Genomic DNA, 21,158 nt, shown 5'->3' with positions numbered 1-21,158 from the left:
TTTGTTGCAAAAAACATCCCCATGATACTTATTTCTGTTTAGCATTACATTGCTAATCAAATGCTTGTGACAAATCTCATTCTGATCCTCTCAGTAAAAATATCTGTAAAGTGGTTTCAAACCCTGCATTACCTGCCCTCTTTCTCTAAACTCACTGCAATTACACCTTGTGCCAGATTGATAGGTATCTGAGAGGTGCATTTTCTACCCTCCATACTGTCTGGAGTGCTAACAGAAGCACATCAAACACCAGTCTCATTTGTGCTACTGATTGTATTCCAAATATTTTGTTTTTTTAGCTTTTGCCTTCCAATGTGAACCATTGTTGCACACTGCCAGACCATGTAAAAATGCAAAAAGCCAGAAAAATAAATAAATACATTTGTAAATAGGGTTACCACCTGTCCCACTTTGCAAGGAACAGTCCCTCTTTGGGTGGTTGTTTCCTGCAAAAAAACTAAAATATGGCAAATATCCTGAGATTTTAGGGCAACAATATTTCCTATGCTTTCTTTAACAGCTGCATTAAAGCAGTTAGTTTGGTTCTGAATCAACTAAATGTTGTTGAATAGCATAAACTGCTCAAATGCTACAAGAATAATCCTTTATTTTAGCAAAAACAATTACATTCTATCCTTTGTACTTGCCGTGAGTATGTTTCGTCCTGCAAAATCACACATTTCTGCAAAAAATGTCACACTTTGGGCATTTGAGAAAGTAGCAACCCAAATTGTAAATTAAAAAAATAAAAATAACCAGAGCTCTTATGGCATTACCCTGCCACAGTCATCCATTAGATTGCTTAAACAGAACTCACATTTTATTTTATTTATTTATTTATGTATTTATTTTACATTTGTTGACCGGGCTAGTCTAACTGGATATATATGTCCATTTTCAGTAGAGGCCCGAGGAGAAAAGCTCCAAGATCACAATTGTAATAAAATGTTGATACATTACATAATGTAAGAAATGATTACAACTCATTCAACAAGTATATCACTAATATAACACACATACAGTTAACAAACAATATTAGTGATAACACTACAGACATTGGTATTGTCTACAAGACAAAATTCTCTTTGATAACAAGGAAATTTGACATAGTACAGAGAAGTACTGGGAAGCAGTAGCTAGTAGTAATAGATAGGGGAAGTTAGTCAGGGTTAGTACAGGGGCATAACCAGTGTGTTGTAAGGTATAATTTCAGTTTATATTTGAAAGATGATAATGAGGACAATGATGCAAGTTCCCTGGGAAGTAGGTTCCAGTTTTTTCCAACAGTGTTAGAGAACAGAGTCTCTGGCCAGGTTGTTGGATTTACTTATACAAACAAGTAGTTTATTTGAAGTAAGGTATTAAGATTTTTGTAGGGGGTTATGAGTGTAGAAAGTATTGGAGTATTAGTAGGTTGGGAAAGGGTCTTGTGTGCAGTGGTAAGTTGGTGAAATTTTAGCTGATTTTGAAGCTCAAGCCATCCCAGCTGATTTAAATTGTAACAGTGGTAGGTTCTAAAAGGATTGCCAGTGGCAAATCTGGCAATGTTATTGTAGGATGTTTCAAGTTTGTTGAGGTTATGTTTTGACAGATTAGTATAAATAGGTGAGACATAAAGAACTGTAGAGATTAGATGGGTGTGAGCTATAGTTATTCTGGCTGCTGGGGTAAGAAATGGTTTGATCCTATAGAGGGAGCCCAGTTTTCTATTTACGGTTTTAATTGTGTTGTTAATGTGAGTGTCATAGTTAAGGTTGTTGTCTATTGTTATTCCAAGGAGTTTGGTAGTTGGATCTGGAGATATGAGAGTACCATTATTAGATATGACAGTGAAATCTACTGGGGAAGACTTCCAGGTAGCGGTGAAGAGCAACATTTTGTTTTTTTTGGGGGGGGTTCAAGAGGAGACAGCGCTGTGTAAACCATTGTTTTACTGTATTAAATACCTTTTGGGTTAGGTACTGTAGTTCAGATATAGAAGTGGCTGAGAATATCAATGTGGAATCATCAGCATATTGCATACAGGTTGCTTGAGGAATTACAGAGTGAAGGTCATTAATAATAATAGAGAAAAGAAGAGGTCCTAATATGACACCTTGAGGAGCACCAAGGGTAATGGGGAGATGGGGAGATAGATTGTTGTCCTATAGCACAGACTGCTGTCTATTATCTAAGTAGGATTGGAACCATTTCATAGCTAATGCATCTAGTGAAAGGGATTTGAGGATATTGATAAGTATCTGGTGGTTAACCATATTGAATGCTTTTGAGAGATCAATAAAGAGTGCAGAGGAAAGAATATTGTTACGGTTTTTATTAATGCAGTCAGAAAAGGATAAGAGTGCAGTGGTAGTACTGTGGAATGGCCTGAATCCATGCTGACATTTAGAAAGTAAGTTATTTTGGATTAGGTGGTCTAGTAGTTAACTGTGGATACATTTTTCCATTATTTTTGCCAGAGGAGAAAGTAAGGCAATGGGGCAGTGATTAGAAAATTCTTTAGAGTTACCACCTTTATGCAGGGGGATAATGTGAGAGACTTTCCAGATAGTTGGGATGTTGCCTTCTATTATGTTTCTGTTAATCAGGATGGAAATGGGATAGGCTATAGATTTGGCTGCTATTTGCAGATATTCAGCAGGTAGTTGGTCAGCTGATTGGGTAGTTGGTTTAAGTTTTTGGATAAGGGTGAGAATACATGATGTTGGGACTGGTTGCATGTGAAATGAGGGGGGTGGGGTAGTACTGGAGCCTAGCAAAGTTAAGCTATCAGGTAGTAGCTGATTGGCAAGATTTTGAATGGCCTCTGTGAAAAAGGTATTGAAGGCATTGGCAGTTTGCTTGGGATTTTCATGGTCAGAGCCTTGTGGGGTTGGTGTAATGGAGTGACCTGGGTGAAGAAGCTTATTTATGCTTGCCCTAAACATTTGAGGTTTATTTGGGTGAGTTTGTTAGAGTTGTAAGTAAAAGTTTCTTTTATCTGTTAGTATGACTTTTTTGTGTTGTTTCTCAGCTGTCTAAATGTTTCTTTATCTACAGGGTTTTTAGAAGCTCGCCATTTAGCTCAGTATTTATTTCTAAGTAGGATTTTTTGCCTGGTATCTTTTGAGAGCCATGGGGCAGGTTTAGTCCTAATTCTGGTAGAACAGATTGGTTCATGGTGATCTAGAATGGCTAGGAATTTAAAATTAAAGTATTTTACAGCTTCCTCCAGTGGGAGCTATTTTATGGGTGACCAGTTACATGCCCTAAGTTCACTTTGGAAGAGATCTGGGTTAAAGTTTTTATTGGTCTGGGTTGTCCTGAATGTGCGTGGGAAGGGTATATATATCTTATGCCTAATAATATAAGTAAGTGAGTGGTCACTTACATTGTCAGGGAGGGTCCCTACTTCATATGTTTGGTGATGGTTATTTATAAGTATCCAATCTAAGGTACTTTCTTTATTATTGGGTTTATTTATCCTGGTTGGGAAGGTAATGGTTTGAGAAAAAACATATAGGTTAATGTGGGTAGTAGATTGTTCATTGCTCAACCACTTCCAGTCAATATTAAAGTCTCCAAGGACCATAGTTTCTTGTGGGAAGTTTAGTGATAGCCTGCTTAGGATATTTTCTAGGGTGTTGGTATTATTACCAGGAGGAAGATAAATACAGATGATATATATGGATTTATGAGTATTAAGCTGAAATTTAGAAATAAGGATTTCGGTGTTGATATCTTGAGGTGGTTTGCAGTCATAAGCAGTAACTAGCAACCCTGCTTTGTATATAATAGCTACCCCCCTCCCTTTTTAGCTATACAATCATGTCTTAAGATATTATATCCGAGTGGGATGAATTCATTGTCTTGAGTTACAGGTTTTAACCAAGTTTCTGTCAAACATAGGATGTCAAATGAGTGTATTTCCAAGAGAGCATGGAGTTGAGCAACTTTGTTATTTAAGCTACGTATACTGAGATGTGGTATAAAGAGTGAGTTGGGAGGTTTGGAGGGGGTTTGTTTAATAAAGGCATGAGGAATATGTGCGTGGTTGGTAAAAGTTTTTCTTGGGCCTGGGTTTGGGTGAATGTCTCCATCTATTAGTGAGTGAACTTGTAGTCCAAATCTAGGATCTCGGAGTTTACAGTATAGATCTGGAGACTTCTTAGTTTTTAAATAGGCATACCTAATGTGGGCTAATCTATGATATTTTGTTAGTAGGTAGCTGGGTGTAGATGCGATGTTTAAGTGGTTTAGAGAGAGAACAAAAGCTGGTATGGCTGTATGCTTAGAGGGGTAGTGCAATTGTGGGCATATTGGGTATTCATAGGAGGTTAGAAGCTAGGCTGCTGTTAGAGAAGGTAGTAGTATGAGAAAAAGTAAGAGTTTTATATGTCTTGGGGTAGGTAGTTTAGACATTGGGATGATGTAATTGTAATGTGTGAAATAGGAGGTAAGGAATTGTAAATAAGAGTAATTAGTGAAAGGTGGGGGTTAAGGTGGGAGAGGTAGGGATTGGATAGATTGGGTGGGAATAGGTTAGGAACCTTATGGAGTTGTTCCAGGTGATTGGTGCTTGGGAAGAAGGGTATGGCTATCTTGTGATTGATTAGACAGGGAAGAGGATGTGGCTATGTAGTATATGACTAGGAGTACTGAGGTGGGTGGAGATTGGGGGTAGGGTAGCGGAGCAGAGTGGGCAAACAGGGAGAAAGGAGCGGGTAGAGACAAGTAGTAGAGCAGCTCAGGAAGAACAATCATGAAAAATCTGACTACTGAAGGTAAGTTCGGTATGGGTAAGTACAGAGATAAGTAGTACAATGGTAGAGAGTTTAAGAGGATAGCTAGGTGATGACTGTAAGTGTAGAAGGAAAGGTTGGATAACGTTAAGAACAAGTAAAGGAAATCAGAGATATAATATAGAGATACTCTGAGAAAGTGGGATAGGCATAAAACAGTAGAATTGGATATGGGTGCCACCTAGTGGACAGAAAGTATATTACAGTGATAGGTCTTTATGGGAGCTGGCAAGTCTAGGACTAAGGATGGTGATATTTAACAGTTAGAAAGAGGTTACAATAAAGGAATAGAAAGGTATGGTGGTTACAGGGTTAGATAGGGGGTATGGCTGCTGCCTGTCCTAGCTGGGACTACATCATCAGGGCTTCAGGTAATGTCAATTATTCAGAAAGGGGACATGCAGAAAATTACATTTTCTCATTTGTGATGCACCACATGTAAGTAATAATAACTTACTTTGAAAGAGAAATGTATTACTGTCATAATTAATACTTAGGCTGTACTGACAGCTAATCTATAATAATTCTACATATTTCCTCATTCATCATGTTAATAAATGTATCTTCTGTTCTCATAACTTAAAAAATGGCATTTTTTACATCATGCATAGCAAATGTTGTAACTCACATGAAGAATATTTTCATTTCCTGCAAGAAAACAATGGTAACACCAATTTACTAGGACTACAGGTAATATATTCAGCATTTGTCGCACAGACTTAAGTTGTTCAACTCAGATCACAAAATGTGTGTCGATCTATCATTTGACACCATAAGGAAAATTATCAGTACTGTAGATTTGAACTCCCCAATATCAATTTGAACCCCCAATACCACTGTTTTTGCTCCCAACTCAATGTATTTACAGCTTGTGCCACAGAGACAGCTGCCTGACAGGTGCATTTTCTTCATATCTAGAAAGCTGAAAGCAGCACAATAGCAACATGCTCATTTGTGCTATGGAGGGCAGCCCAAATTAAAATGTTCATCTTTGCCTTCAGCCATGAACTACGATTGTGCAGTGCCAAACTGCACACACATGTAAAAAGAATAAAATGAATAAAATAATAAGTATGGAAATAAATTATAAGTAAAACTGAAGGGCATATCTAGCAATGAACAGAGCCATTGCATCATTAATCTTATGCATTCATTCTTTTCATATCTGCTTGTCACATCAGAACTAGAGCATTTGTCTGTTGTCATATAACATGAACATGTGCTTAAACAGCAATTTCTCTGGATTTGAACCTTGAAACCAATGCATTATTAAGACACATTTGAGATTATTTTCAATATTTGTCACAAAAACAGACATGTTATGATGTAGAGAAAGTAGATTATATATACTATAGATATGACATTGTATGACTATACATTAAAAGTACAATATAAGCATTTTCTCATAGTTGTCTTTTGCAATTTGCTAGTGGGTGTGTAGCTGAATGTCATATTTGGAATAGTTAAGCTAATACTTCCTGTCACAATAACCAATATTTGCAATACTACATTTGTTTTCTTCTCTTTGTTTTGTGAGCACCATTGTTATGCTTTTTAACATGAATGCAATGTCATTTGTATTGCTTTTGATTTCTGTATATGGAAATGTTATGCAGTTCATTTCAATTACAGACAACTTTTTTACACAGAGGCACAGTGTGATCATAGCCATTTAGTAATACAATTCTTATAAAGGTTATCTTCCATGTCAGTCAATGTAATGCCTAACTTTTTGGTAACTCTCTTCTCCCTAACACAGCCTCAGTAAGTGCACATCAAGCGAGCAGGAGTGTGAAATGCTAATTACTCATGCAGGAACACTTGTCAGTGTTTATTCTTGTACTTTTAAGGTGTGTGTGTGTGTGTGTGTGTGTGTGTGTGTGTGTGTGTGTGTGTGTGTGTGTGTGTGTGTGTGTGTGTGTGTGCATATGGAATTTTATAGTTCCTCATACCATGTTTCTCTGCTCAGCACTTAGTGCAGATTGCAAGATTCATCAATGCTAATGATTTCACACCTGATTTGCATATTCACATGACTCAGAAGGGTGAAACTTCTCTATATAGGCTAATCATTTTGGTAAGGCACTTGTATCATAGTAGAGGAGACTGGATCAAGAGACCCTGACACTGCTGTTTCACTGCTGGAATTGTAATTGTCCGTGTACTTTCCTACATATTTTGTAATAGTATGTGATGCTTATTTACAAAAAAATTTATTTTTACATTACTGATGACTTATGTTTCACAATACCATGGTTTGCTGTCTGTGTTTTGTCAATTGATGTTGATACAGCATGTATGTCTTTTAAGAAAACCCAAGAAAAATAGGGGGTATCTACCTTTATAACAACATTTCTCTGAGAAATCTGTACAGTTATTATAAATCTGCGTCATATGACTGTTAGCAATGGTTGGGTTGCATTAGTATGCCTGACATCAGTAGAAGGAAAGATCACAAATTGTAAGAATGTTTTACTTCATTCATTTTAATTACAATATTTTGTTAATGTTGCTAGCTATGATGGAGTTACACATTACTTGTCAACCTTACAGAGTTTTAGTATTATTATTAATTTAACGTTTTGCGGAGTGAGAATTTTTATTGTGTATTATCTGTTTTTTGTCCTAAATCATCATATGTTTCAGTTTCTTTTATTCATTATGCCTGCATATATTCATTTGTATTTCTTTTTAAAGACCAGTGGATACACTGTTATATGAAAAGCACAGTCTGGGTCTGAACTGTCTGCAAACACAAACAGCTAAAGTTAACTTTGTGTACGTGTCTACCTGTTTGAGCTAATATTCATTATCCCCTGGAGAGCACTCTGCTTTGGCTTGTAAGCAGCCCCCCCACACACACACACACACACACTCATCTTCCATGTCTTTTTTATTCACTTCTGTTAGCAAATAGTATCCATAACTGATCAAATACTGTGCATGTTTAATTTAATTGAGAGCACAGTAGCCTGCACATACAAGGTTATGCTGTTTTTCCACCTAATAAATTGTTAAGAAATGACTTATAGCTTCATAGTAGTTCTTGGTCAATTTTGATTGTTTTTCTTAAACACAAACTTGTCTTTGACTGGATCTTGGCTCATTAACATCAGTACAAAAGAACTCCGAACCCACACTCTTGTTTCCCCCTCCCCTTCCCTGTTTATTACCTTAAGCCAATACCAAAGTTAATAAACATTACTTGTGGCAGGCACCATTTTAGATATTGCAAAGCTGGACTGGGTCTGAAGCACTAATAGCTCCCTTCCAATCAATAGCTTAGAAAACCTTTACTACCTGATTTGGCTTACTAAGCCCCTTACTACCCATTAAAGAATACCTCAGTGGAAAACTGCTCAAGAAAGCTTAATGCTGTACGTGTGAGCTCTTGAACGCTAAATGTCTTACTAGGGCATAAAAGTGAAATTTACTCTCATAGCCATAAAACTATAAAACACAACAAATGCAACTCTTTAGACAAATTGTTACAAAAAGGAGGAGAGGAACCTAATAGAAAGTAAGAAAGAACCTACTTTTAGCTCCAGTGCACTCATGCAGTATACACAGACCCTTACTACCTTGTGGTCTGGTTTGGCCCTGCTCCGCTCATCCACGCTGTGCTTGGGCTTGCTCTGCACCCCACCCTGACCCCAAATCCCACTCGCCCATAGTGGTGCTAAATATATAGTGTTACAATGATACCTCCTTTGCCTTGTCCAGCTCCAGACAAGTGGAGTATCTCAGGGTTCAGTCCTGGGACCGCTCTTGTTTGGCATCTACTTCTTTGAAGTACAGGCCAACACTAAGGCACTCTGGCCAACAAAGTTCACAGATGACTGCAAACTGGGAGCCATTATTGAATCCCCAAATGATGTGGATATTCTACAAAAGGGCCTTACAGAAACAGATGCTTGGTGCCAGAGCCATGGGCTCAAGTTCAATGCCAAGAAGTGTATACTTATCCCCTTTGGGAAAAAAACATATACCCATGAATTACCACATAGGTGGCAGTACACTAAACACTGGAAGTGTGATAAGAGACTTAAGAACACAGGTGGATAGTGGTCTCACCTTCGATAACCACATCGCCACATCAGTCAGGAAATCCTATGTGGCACACCTCATCGCTAAAGGCTTTTCATCCAAAAAAAAGGAGGTCATTGTCCCACTGTACTCATCCCTCATTAGACCCATCATAGAATACAATGCCCCATTTGGTATGCACCTCACAAGACATCTGCAACAACTGGAAAGGCTGCAGAAACACCTTACTAAAAGAATCACAGGCCTAAACCAGATGCCCATTGCTGACCGACTAAAAAAATCTCCAGCTATACTCTGTCGCATATCATTTACTCAGAGGCAATCTCTTCTTAACATACAAGGCCATGTCAAACCCAGTGCTGTTGGACATGCTACACTTAAAGAAATCCCAATCCATCAGAGCCACATGCTCCAAGGACCTAAATCTTGTCATCACAATGAACAAAACATGCTGGAGGGATAGGTTCCTGATCCAGAGACTCTCCATACTCTAGAATAGACTGCCCATACATGTCAAGCAGAGCGCCTCCTTGACCCTCTTCAAAAGGAACTTTGACAACTGGATGGGAGATAGGAAATTTACCCTGGGGATCACATCAGTCACCCTGCTAGATGGGGGTCAAGGGAAGTAAATACTGTGGGAAGAAATAGCCAGGGAATTGATATGGCTAGGCTTGTACAGGCCCTAGGGCTGATAACCTAGTACCAATCTATGAGCCTCTTTCTTCAACCAATCAGCTATATCCAGGTCATCAATAGGCTCTCCAGTACTTACCCTTTCTATCCTGTCTTAAAAGGTTTAAACAGGGGACACGTCAACCTCAATAATCCCAATGTTACTTGCAATGAAACCACTTAAAATACTACCACTGTACTCTCTGCTACCCTTTCTGCTTTCCCATATCTTCTTACTGTCTATGAATATAATACATACCCAGGTTTCCACTACCCAAAAGGCCAAACCTCCACTTTTATAACTCCACACAAGCTTGAACACTTAATACATCCTCTCCCATTTAACTCCTTACTTACTAGGTATCAGCATCCCATTAGAACAAGATATGCCAACCCTAAAACCAAAAGATACCAAAGTCTATTAATTAAAAGGGTCTATTTTAGATCACCAAATGCTTAAAAAAGTGAACAGTGATTAATTGACCCTATGTAAGTGAAAGCTTACAATGTCAAACTGTCAGAACAGTGATTTTTTTCCAAGGGAAAAAAAAATCACCATTCCAACAAAAAAATAAATAAATTAAAAAAACACTTTAAACATTACGTTAAGTGGGGGGCTTTGCCCCCACACCCCATAATGTGGGGGGCTGTACCCCCACCCCCTACTTAAATATACCAACTCCGAGACCACAGTACAGTGCCGAAAACGGCAAAGTAATGAAGCGGCCAAGCAAATTCTTTCCCAGGGAAAGAATTCACTTAAAAGCTGCTTCAATATTTTGCCATTTCAGTCTTTTAAGTTCAACCAAGACACATTTGAAAGAATGCGTCTTTGGTCTTCTAATAGGAACCCAATTAAAATCTGGAAGCTCACAATCAGATTACAATGCAACTTGACAATGGATGGAGATATCCACCCAAATCCTGGCCCTTCCTCATCCACTGGCAGTAGGTCCTTTACTAACTATCCCACTACTACACAAATCTTAGACAAACCCCCAAACTCACTCTTGATCAGTCACCTAAATGTCAGAAGTGTAAACAATAAGATTTAACACCTACATGCCCTCTTAGATGCTCTTTACCCAGACATACTATGCGTTACTAAAACCTTCTACATCAGATAAAGAAGTTATACCACCAGGCTATAACATCCTAAGGCTTGATGAAACCAATAGAAAGGGAGGTGGAGTAGCTGTTCTGTACATATCTATGCTTGAAGTGTCCAATAATGCCCTGCAAACATCCCTGTTTGGCAATGCTGAAATTCTTATCACTAAGCTCCACATTAATAAGAACAAATGTATAAATCTCATCTGTGTGTATATTTCCCCAGACAATAACATAAATACCCATAAAGATATCCTACCTTGGTTATCCAGCAATTACCCCCAAGAAACCATTGTACTTGGCGACTTCAACATAGACTGGAACGTGTGTTCCTCAGAACCCCGCACTCACCACATAAACCTTTATGGATTTTCACAGGTCATATCCTTCCCCACTAGGATCAGCAAACCCAGCAATAAAGCAAGTATTCTGGATTGGATTCTTGTTAACACCCATCCCCTCAAATACAATAGCGGGACCCTGCCTGTTTATGTAAGTGATCACCTCCTCACCTATTTAATCAGGCAAAAAGCTGATATCCAGAACCACTCCATTTTTAAAACAATAAGGAACAATAAGAATTTCAACTGCTATATTTCCAAAATGACTAGAATCTTGCAATTGGTCAGTTCTGAAACAATTACCACTTGAAAAAGCAGTAAATTACTTTAATACCAAAGTCCTATCCATCCTTGAAACCCATGCACCAGCATGGAATATTAGAACCAAAACAAAAGTTTCTCCTTGGCTCTCAAAAGAAACCAGACATAAAATGTTACTTAGAAATAGGGCTTGGGCCACTTCAAGGACCACAAAAAAAACATAGATCAACTTAGATACAGACAGCTAAGAAATGAAACAAAAAATCCACCACATTAGACAAGAAAAACTATTACTGTCATTTAGAAAGAAAAATACCAAAACAAGCCACAAAAGTTTTGTGTAGGTATAAACAAGCTCCTTAGCCTAGGACAGTCTTCCACTCCTACCCCTTGGATTCTAACCAAAGCCCCCAACAGAAATTGCCAATACCTTTAACAGTTTCTTTAAAACAACCATCCAGAATGTAGCTAACCAATTATCCCCTGGATGCCCATATTTTCTGGCCACTATACCCTGCTACCAACTCCCCTTTAACTTCAAGCCAGTTTGCACATCTTTGGTCCAAAAAGTGCTTAAAAAAACTAAAGCCTAACACCCTGTCAGCTGATCTCCTCCCTGCAGAAAATCTACAAAAAGCTGCAAATGCCATAGCATACTCTATTACTATCTTGATCAATAGAACTATAACTGAAGCATCCATTCCCTCCATCTGGAAGATATCCCACTCCATAAACCGGGCAGCTCTACTGAACTTTCAAACTATAGACCCATAGGTATTCTGTCACTCTTGGCTAAAATTATGGAAAAATGCATCCACAACCAACTCCTGAACTATCTTATCCATAATAATCTTCTAGCTAACACCAAACATGGCTTTAGACCATTCCATAGTACAACCTCAGCCCTTCTCTTGTTCTCTAATGTCAATAATCAACACTGAAACAATAATAAATGTTCCGCTGCTGTCTTTATCAATCTTTCAAAAGCCTTTGATATAGTAAACCACCAAATACTCATAAACACTTTGAAATCCATCTCCCTAGAGGACCAGGCCATCCAATGGTTTCAATCATATCTCAGTGGTAGACTACAGGCTGTCCTACGGCAGAGCAAACTATCCACCCTTTTACCCATCACTCTCAGAGTACCCCAAGGCTCCATACTAGGTCCACTATTATTTTCCATTTTCATCAATGATTTGTATAAGGTCATCTCAAATGCAACATGCATTTAATATGTGGATGACTCCACTTTAGTATGCTCCGACACTTCACCTACAGAGGTGCAGATTCTATCCCAAAACACTTTTAACACAGTTGAAAATTGGCTCATTAACCATCGTCTCATGTTAAATCCTAATAAAACCAAACTGCTGCTTTTCTCCCCTACTCACAGGTCTGCCCCTATAACATTCACATTAAAATCCAACAATGGCACCATTATTTCCCCAGATTCCTCAACCAAACTGTTAGGAGTTATAATAGATAATAACCTTAAGTGTGATCTGCATATCAATAAAACTATTAAAACAGTTGATAAAAAACTTGGCTCACTATATAGCAGCAAGCCCTTCCTAACATCATTAGCCAGAACTGTAATTGCTTGTACACATCTACTCTCCACCCTCATCTATGCTTCCCCTCTATTTACAAACCTCAGCAAAACTGACCTTAATAAACTTTATAGCAGCTATAATCACATTGCTAGATTTGCTACTAATGCAGTCTACAGAACTCATCACTGTCATAACCTAAATCTACTAGGATGGCTTGAACTGCCTAACCTACTTCAGGTTAACCAACTAATAGTTGCACACAAGATCTTGTACCAACCAGATAATACACCCGTACTTAAAAAACCTCATCACCCCCTACAGTAACCTCAGCGCACTTCATTCATCTGAAAGACTACTAGTTCAAACTCTCAAATCCAACAACACAGCCAGTAAATCTCTATTTGCTAACTCTGTTGGCAAAACTTGGAATTCTCTTCCTGCTAATCTTACATCTGAACTCTCTCTACCTCAGTTCAAGAAAAGCCTGATTCAGTACTTTAAAAAACAATGGCTATGTCCTTCTCCTAATCCAAACTAACTCTGACCATCACTCATTTGCACATGGAGGACTTCTGCCTACACTTTATTGTTTCTTAACTTATAAATCCTATGATCTCATTGGATCTGCTACCAGGTTAGCCTACTAGGCATTCGATATCCTATCATTCTTAAAAAACATTGTCTGGAATTTTCCATCTGAATAAAAATGTAGTAATTTGTTTGTGTATCTGTTTTTGTGTTTGTTTACATCTGTGTAAAATTCCTTTTATTTGTGTTTTGTTTTTTAAACTGTAAAACTGGAACAGTTTGTTGAATGTCTTTTTGGAGCTTTTCTCCCCGGGCCTCCACTAAAAATGGACATATATCCAGTCGGACTATCCTGGTAAACAAATGTAAAATAAAATAAATAAATAAAAGAATCATTAGCGGACCGGAGTTCCATTGTGTCAACCCCTAACTGGGAAAAGCCAAAAGAAGAACAACAACTTTGCTTAATTTCCTTTTTTTTTGTCTTATTTGTAATCACATACAGGTATATGGTACCCGAGACATCCAGCTCACGTTAACCAACATTCAAAGATGCAGAGAATGAGGTGATTTTGCAGGCCCTATGGTCATGCCTTTCAACCTCTTAGCACAAGAAATTTGAACAATGCCTAAAATAATGGGGGGACAAAACCCCAAAAATATGAGACAAAAATCTGGACATTCTGTTAAAATCTGGGCAGTTGAGGGGTATGCCTATGCTGACATGGCTTACACTTGCTACACACAGGCAAAGCTAAGAAGTCCTACTGTGACTGTATCTGGGAGCAGGTGGTCAACAATGTGAATGCCTTAGGAGGCTATGGTTGTGATTATTGGAAAATCAGACATCAGGCCAGTGTTATGATAAACAAAACAAAGAACTGTCTGACTGCTATTGCATGGGATTAGAGGGCTACTGGTGGTGGTCCTGCTAACAAACCACAACTTACTAAGACAGAAGTGTTCCTCATGATTGTTTGAGATCCAGACAGCTTATCAGGGTGTTCCTGAGTCTTGGTTGATGTAGGTGCTGCGGTGGATGATAACAAAAGAGTGTCTACTGCTGAAAGTCCAGGTATGCTATGCTCAAAATAATTGTTTTATATATATATATATATACATATATATATATATATATATATATATATATATATATATATATATATATTTTTTTTTTCAAACTATATAGATTTCTTGTGTTTATTGCTTGTTATCACAGCTGAGCCTGCCACTGGTACTGTGGAACTCCTTCCACCTGATGTCAAAGTATCGGTTAGCCTCTGATGATGATGGCGGTGATGAAGAAGCACAGTCTGTGGAATGGGATGCAGAGGGTAAGTCTGATAGTGAGGTTTTGTCTCCCACATCCCTTTCGATATTTTGGACACTGTCAGCATGCCTACACATACCCATGACATGGAGCCATCAGAGAGATAGGACAGGTTATTGGTGACATTTGATCAGGATAGTGTGGCTATTTCATTTGCAGAGCTGGCTGAGTCTCCCCCTCATCATTGTGAGGATGAAGTAACACATAGTGATGTTGGTTGAGGAGGCCTGCTGTTCAATCCCCTGCTGATGTTGGTGTGCCAGTAGGTATTGCACAGCTTATATGTAGGGCCATCACAGAGGCATGGGCATGTATCACCGGGGCTTCAGAAGAGATAGCCAAAGTACTGGATGTTGTGAATTCTGACATGTCAGACTGACTGTACTATGTGGGTGACTCCTTGGACAGGATGAATGACACAGTAGATTGGGCAGTGCCTGTAACGGAGTTTCTGATGGGAGACGGTCAGCATCCACGTGGTCTGAGAAATGCTGCATTGTGAAGTAGTAGCCAGTGTGCAAGATCCTTCTCCCATAGTTACACTACGTCCACTGCTCTATCAGTGATTGTGCTATCCACATCCAGATGTGGTAGGCCATGTGTTCATGGTCACGAATATAGTTGTGATGAGAGCTCGTCCAGCAAACATCATTCATTGTCAGTTTGCACCCTGACTTCTAACCAGGTCACTGGGACTAGCAGTTTAACTGTTGGCTGAGGTAGTTCATGTGGTCGAGGGGAAAGACAGTGAAATGACTACTCTACCATCCGCAGCTCACACCTGTCCAACACGCTAGGATGTCGTGTTAACACAAGTGCTATGATTGTGTTCATGCATGAACACACGTACATTAAAAATCATCTTGAGAAACCACCCAATGTGCAAGTTATAGAAATATTACTGATGGACATAAATTTATTGCTACTGGTCCAGACAATGCATACTTGCTGAAAGATTTCTTTCTCGCCCACAGACTCACATCTTTGGTGTCAGGTTTGCCCTCTTGCAACCACCCCACCACCTACCCCACACTATTTGTAAGTAATTATGATTGAGCTCTGCCTTTGCACATTTTTTATGACTTAGGGTTGTTTATATCTGATGCACAGAGTTGATAGATCATGCTTGCTTACTCAGATGCTTTCTTTAATGGAATGTATTGCAGAAATTTTATTTATACTTCCTCTTCCTGCTCATTTGTAAATGATTGCTTGTGTACTTACTGACCTCATTGTATTTCTTGTATTATTCTTATTAAGGCAGTCCTGCTTGCTAAGGAATTATTGCTCCCTCCTAAACTTGTGCAAATTATACCAACATTGACCTGCTCACTGTCAAGTGTAATGCATCATGCATTACACTGTCAAGTGTAATGCATGATGCACATCTCTGGGCAAAATCATACATAAATAAATATATATAAGGGGGGATGGCATATTGTTTAAAGTGTTTACCTTACAGACACAAGGTGCAGGGTTTGATTCTCACATGTGCTAATTAACTAGGCTTAAAATAACCCACAAGGGCACTTAGCCTAGTACTAATCTATGAACCTGTATATATTTTTTTCTGCATAAATCAGTCATGAATTACTGTTGCCATTACTGTATAGTTGAATAGTTGAGTCATGTTTTCATCTTAGTGACTTAAATATCTGCATATGACAATAATAATTTATGCAAACACACACACACACACACACACACACACATATATATATATATATATATATATATATATATATATATATACATATACATATACATATATATATATATATATATATATATATATATATATATATATATACATATACACACACATATATATATATATATATATATATATATACATATACACACACACATATATATATATATATATATATATATATATATATATATATATATATATACACACACACACACACACACACACACACACACACACACACACACACACACACACACATATATATGAATATGAGTTCATAGGATATGTTCATATATATACATATACACACACACACACACACACACACACACACACACACACACACACACACACACATATATATACATGAGTTCATATGATAAGTTCATAGGATGAAACTAGGCTAGTGGCCTGGAGGTCCTTATAAAGCTAGCCAAGAATTTCACCCATGTTGCCTCAAAGAGAGCACCTGTTTCCCCTGTCCAGCAGAGACACAGGTGGGATCCCAAGGGTTTATTTTCTGTTTCCCATCCAGTTGTCCAGGTTCCTCTTAAAAGAGGGTTAGAGAGGTACTCTGCTTGATATGGAGAGGGAGTCTATTCCACAAATGGGGGAGTCTTTGGGTCACAAATCTATCTTGTCAACAAGTTCTGTTAATGTCACAGACCAGGTTAAGGCCTTGCATGAGGGTTGCATGAGTGGAGTTGACTTATGGATGCACAGCAGCTCCATCAAGGCTGGGTCTGAGATGGCCTTGTGTGCCAGACACAGGTCACCTCTGAGCAGTCTGTATGAGACCAAGTAGAGGGACAGGGTTTTTAGCCTATCTGTAGAGGATAGGTGTTTGAGACCCTGGATTTTCCTGCTCAGGAATGTCTGTGCTCTCTCCAGTTGCTGCATGTGCTTGGCAAGGTACATGCCGAAAGGGGCATTGTACTCGATAATGGGTCTGATAAGGGAGGAGTACAGGAATTTTATGACATTTTTGGTTCTGAATGAAATACCCTTATTTATGAGGTAGGCCATATAGAAAGCCTTCTATATAATGGAGGCAATGTGGTAGTCAAAAGTCAGGTTGCTATCAACCTGGGTGCCCACGTCCCCCATGACTGGTTGTGTGCTTAGTACATTGCTAATAATGTGATACTTAGTGGGGATGCCATTTTTACAAAAGAGAATAATGATGCATTTCTTGGCATGCTGTTTCAGGCTATGCTTCTGGCACCAGTCATTAGTTTGGGTGAAGCCCGCTTGGATGATGTTCACTTGACTAAGGGAATTTAAGACAGTGCCCAGCTTGCAGTCATCTGCAAACTTGCTCAGTCACAGACCACTGGTTTTGGCTTGCACCTCAGAAAAGTATATCTCAAACAGTAGAGGACATGAGACTGATCCTTAGGGTACACAGCTCATTATGGGTTACTACTAGAGGTGGCTTCCCCTATTTTGACTGAGTGGGTTCTATCAGTGAGTCAGTTAGCAACCCATCTGGTAACAAACAAGCTGATGCCTAGCTGGGAGAGTTTATCTATTATGCCCAAGTGGGGAATAGTGTCAAAGGCTTTAGTTAGGTCAAGGTAGGTGGTGTGCACCATCTTCCCCACATCCATGGCTTTGGTGACTGTTTCGAAGAAGTCAACCAAGTTTAACAGGCATATTCTCCCTTTGACAAAACTAAACTGTGTGAAGTCAAGAATTTGGAGGTTGCCAGTGTTCTTGTTTATAACGTCCATGATAATGCATTCCATGGCCTTGCACATCAGGCTAGTTAGGTTGATGGACCTATAATTGCCTGAGTCAGTGGACGCTAAACGTTTGTGTAGAAGGATGACAGTGGCTGTCCTCCATTCAGCTATGATGAAGCCAGTACTCAAGAATTGGCTGAATAGGGTGCCTAATGGAGCTGAGAGATCATGCCTGAGCTCATGTAGAATCCAGCCAATGATGTTATCAGGTTCCATGGAGGCTGTATTTTTTACCTTTGAAAGGCCATTAAAGACCTGCTCCCAGGTGATGAGGAGAGGGGAGCAGGTGCTGGGAATGTTCTGGTTTACTAATGGGGGGAAAGGAGTGTGAAATTTTCACTGAACCTGTCTGCCAGGAGGTTGGCTATATCTATGGCGTTTGTGTATGTGGTGTTATTGACCACCAAGTCAGAGCAGATTTGGATGTTACCTTTGAGATTGTGGACATATGTGAACAAGGCCTTATGATTGTCCTTAGTGGATGTTGTCAATTCGAACTCGAAATTAGTCTTAGAGGATTTCACCAGTGACCTTATTTGCTTGTTCAGACAAAGGAGAGATTGCTTCCAACTTGGCACCTGCTTCTTCTTGGTCCTGGACAGCAATTTTTTTTCCTTTTATTATAGAGTTTGCTTATTGCTGCTGTCCACCAGACAGTCTTTTTCCAGTTGAAAATACTTAGGCTGCTTAATAAAGGTTTTTAGACTGGAAACAGACTATCTATCCTGCTTGGATTACTTCTGAATACCTAATAGAGTTAATAATTCTGTATAATATTAATAATATTTTAAAATAAGTTTTATTTTTTGATTTAGGACATTTTTAAATTCTCTACTTCTACTACCGTTTTCTTCTTTTTTCTGCTTTTTAATATATACTGATCAACTACACATACAGGAATTGAAAAACTTCCACACACTTCCAGACAGAGAAGTTTCTTCACTGTTTTGTTTTGGACCCACTATACTTGTATAGCAGGTTGTTTGAGACTTAGTGGATACCACAGAGATTACTTGTTTCTTCTTTTACTGTTTTCAGTACATGTACTCCCTTTATTTTCATGAAAAAATATATACTGTTCATGTAAAATGTACTGCACATGTAAAAACATTTTTATTTTTATGTAATATATGTGAGTTAACTATGGAGCTTTTCTCCTCAGGCCTCAGCTGAAAATCTTTTGGCCAAGTTGGACCAATCAACAAAGACGAATAAAACTAATAAATAAATAAATAAATAAAGTTTCAGTATGTATAATAAGGTGAGATTTGTCTTAATATTGGCATTTCAAAGTTTTGTAACTTCCTTCTTTTGAATAAGTGTATACTCTTTCTCTTTGTATTTCATTCTTTATTAACTCTATTAGGCATTCAGAAGTAATCTAAGTATTGTCAGATGAGGTTAAATTGCTTTAAGGTACTCCTGTGGTTTGTAATATTTTCTTTCTAAATCCTTTAAGTAGCCTAGTTGAAAGGGTCAGCTATCAAAACAGAGAAGTTAGCATACTGATAAAAAAATCACAACATGCTGTTAATTTCATCTGTGCCGATGGAAAATGAACAGAAAAACACTGTAAATAAATTTCTATTTGGTATATTTTGTAGTAAAATAGTAGTTACTGTTTATTACTGAAATTTTAAGGAGAAAAAGACTGCTATTTATGCGTGAAAGAGACAGTCACATGTATAGAGTTAACAGAATGCAACAGATGAAGAAACAAATTTCACATGTAACACATAGATGGAGTTCAGCTTTAAAACCTTTGCTCTAGATTTTCTATTCATGTAATCGGCCAGCTAAACAGCGATGTATAAATTATGTATTCTGTTAGCATTAGCAACAGAAGCATTGTGTAACTCTGGCTGCAATACATTCCATTACCCAGAGAGAGAATTGGTTTCTCTGATCAAAAGTATTTAACAGATGGGGACGATTATGACATACAGCAGTAGTATCTGACAGAATGTGAAGAAGCCATCAAATAACCTTCTTAGGAAGAATGCATTCCCAAAAGAAGTGTATTTCTAATTTACATATTTCGCCTATAATTATAGCAACAATCGTGTGGTTTCAAAAATCCCTTCCCTTGTAATTCATTGTTAACACAGATTATCCATAGCTTGTAGTTAAATGGCAACAGTTCATATGTCCACTGACAAACAATGCAGCCTTTCTCCAAAGCATTTACTTTGTTTATGTTGACGATAGTTAATAAGAAACAGTGCTGAATAAATTTATTGCTAGCCTGACAAATACTTTTTCAGGAATGCTGTACAGGCAGGGTTCATCAATAAAAATATCAACTATATATATATATATATATATATATATATATATATATATATATATATATATATATAAAAGCATTATTATGGTCTGTTTCTTCAATATTTTTTTTTTTGTTTTGACAAAACAATGTTTTTGCATTAATTGATGATGAGAAGCATTCATTGTTAAATTAATATGACATTATGTTTTGGTTCATTTGATTATTTATTAGTATTATTACCAAACAATATCCCATTTTACATTCTAATTATGTATTAAGAAGTGCATTGAAAAGAAAGGCTGCAGATATGGTTCATGCATCTATGCTTGACACTTGCAGATATCAAAGATGACTGTATATCTGAAATGGACAGCAGATGAATAAAATGGGAGACACAGTAGTTAGCATTCTCACCTCACAGCAAGAAGTTCTCTGGTTCAATTCTCGGCTGGGGTGCCTTCTGTGTGGAGTCTGCATGCCCTCCCTGCATTTGTGTGGGTTTCCTCTGGGTGCTCCAGTTTCCTCTCAGATTCCAAATACATGCGTCTGGAGTGTTTCTCCCCATGCCTTTGCTGGAAAATGGGCTCTGTCCATGTTAAAATTTCCTGGTAAACAAATGTAAATAAATAAACACAGAAATAAATTTAAATGCATGCGCATTCATGCATAAACACAAAGCTTCTATATCAGTTTGTGTCTTCAAATGCTTTTGTATATATATTTTTTTATTATATGTTCATTAAGCAATGTTCCTTTGAACAGCAAGAACTGCTTTAAGTAGTAAATGGTATATAATGTAAC

General features: G+C 38.0%; 1 long non-coding RNA gene across 1 annotated transcript in view; it reads left to right on the top strand.

Moving 5' to 3' along the window:
* Nucleotides 1–20,798, top strand: part of LOC122800049 — a 178,842-nt gene extending 158,044 nt beyond the window's left edge. The window contains exon 3 of the long non-coding RNA XR_006364525.1: nt 20,697–20,798. This is a non-coding gene — a long non-coding RNA (uncharacterized LOC122800049). The remainder of the gene's footprint in view (nt 1–20,696) is intronic.
* The last annotated feature ends 360 nt before the right edge of the window (nt 20,799–21,158 follow it).

The sequence above is a fragment of the Protopterus annectens genome, chromosome 4.part0 (genome assembly GCF_019279795.1).
Source record: "Protopterus annectens isolate FY-2018-M chromosome 4.part0, PAN1.0, whole genome shotgun sequence".
NCBI lineage: Eukaryota > Metazoa > Chordata > Ceratodontiformes > Protopteridae > Protopterus > Protopterus annectens.
The sequence above is the reverse complement of the archived record's forward strand: the minus strand, read 5'-3'. Positions and strand labels throughout refer to the sequence as shown.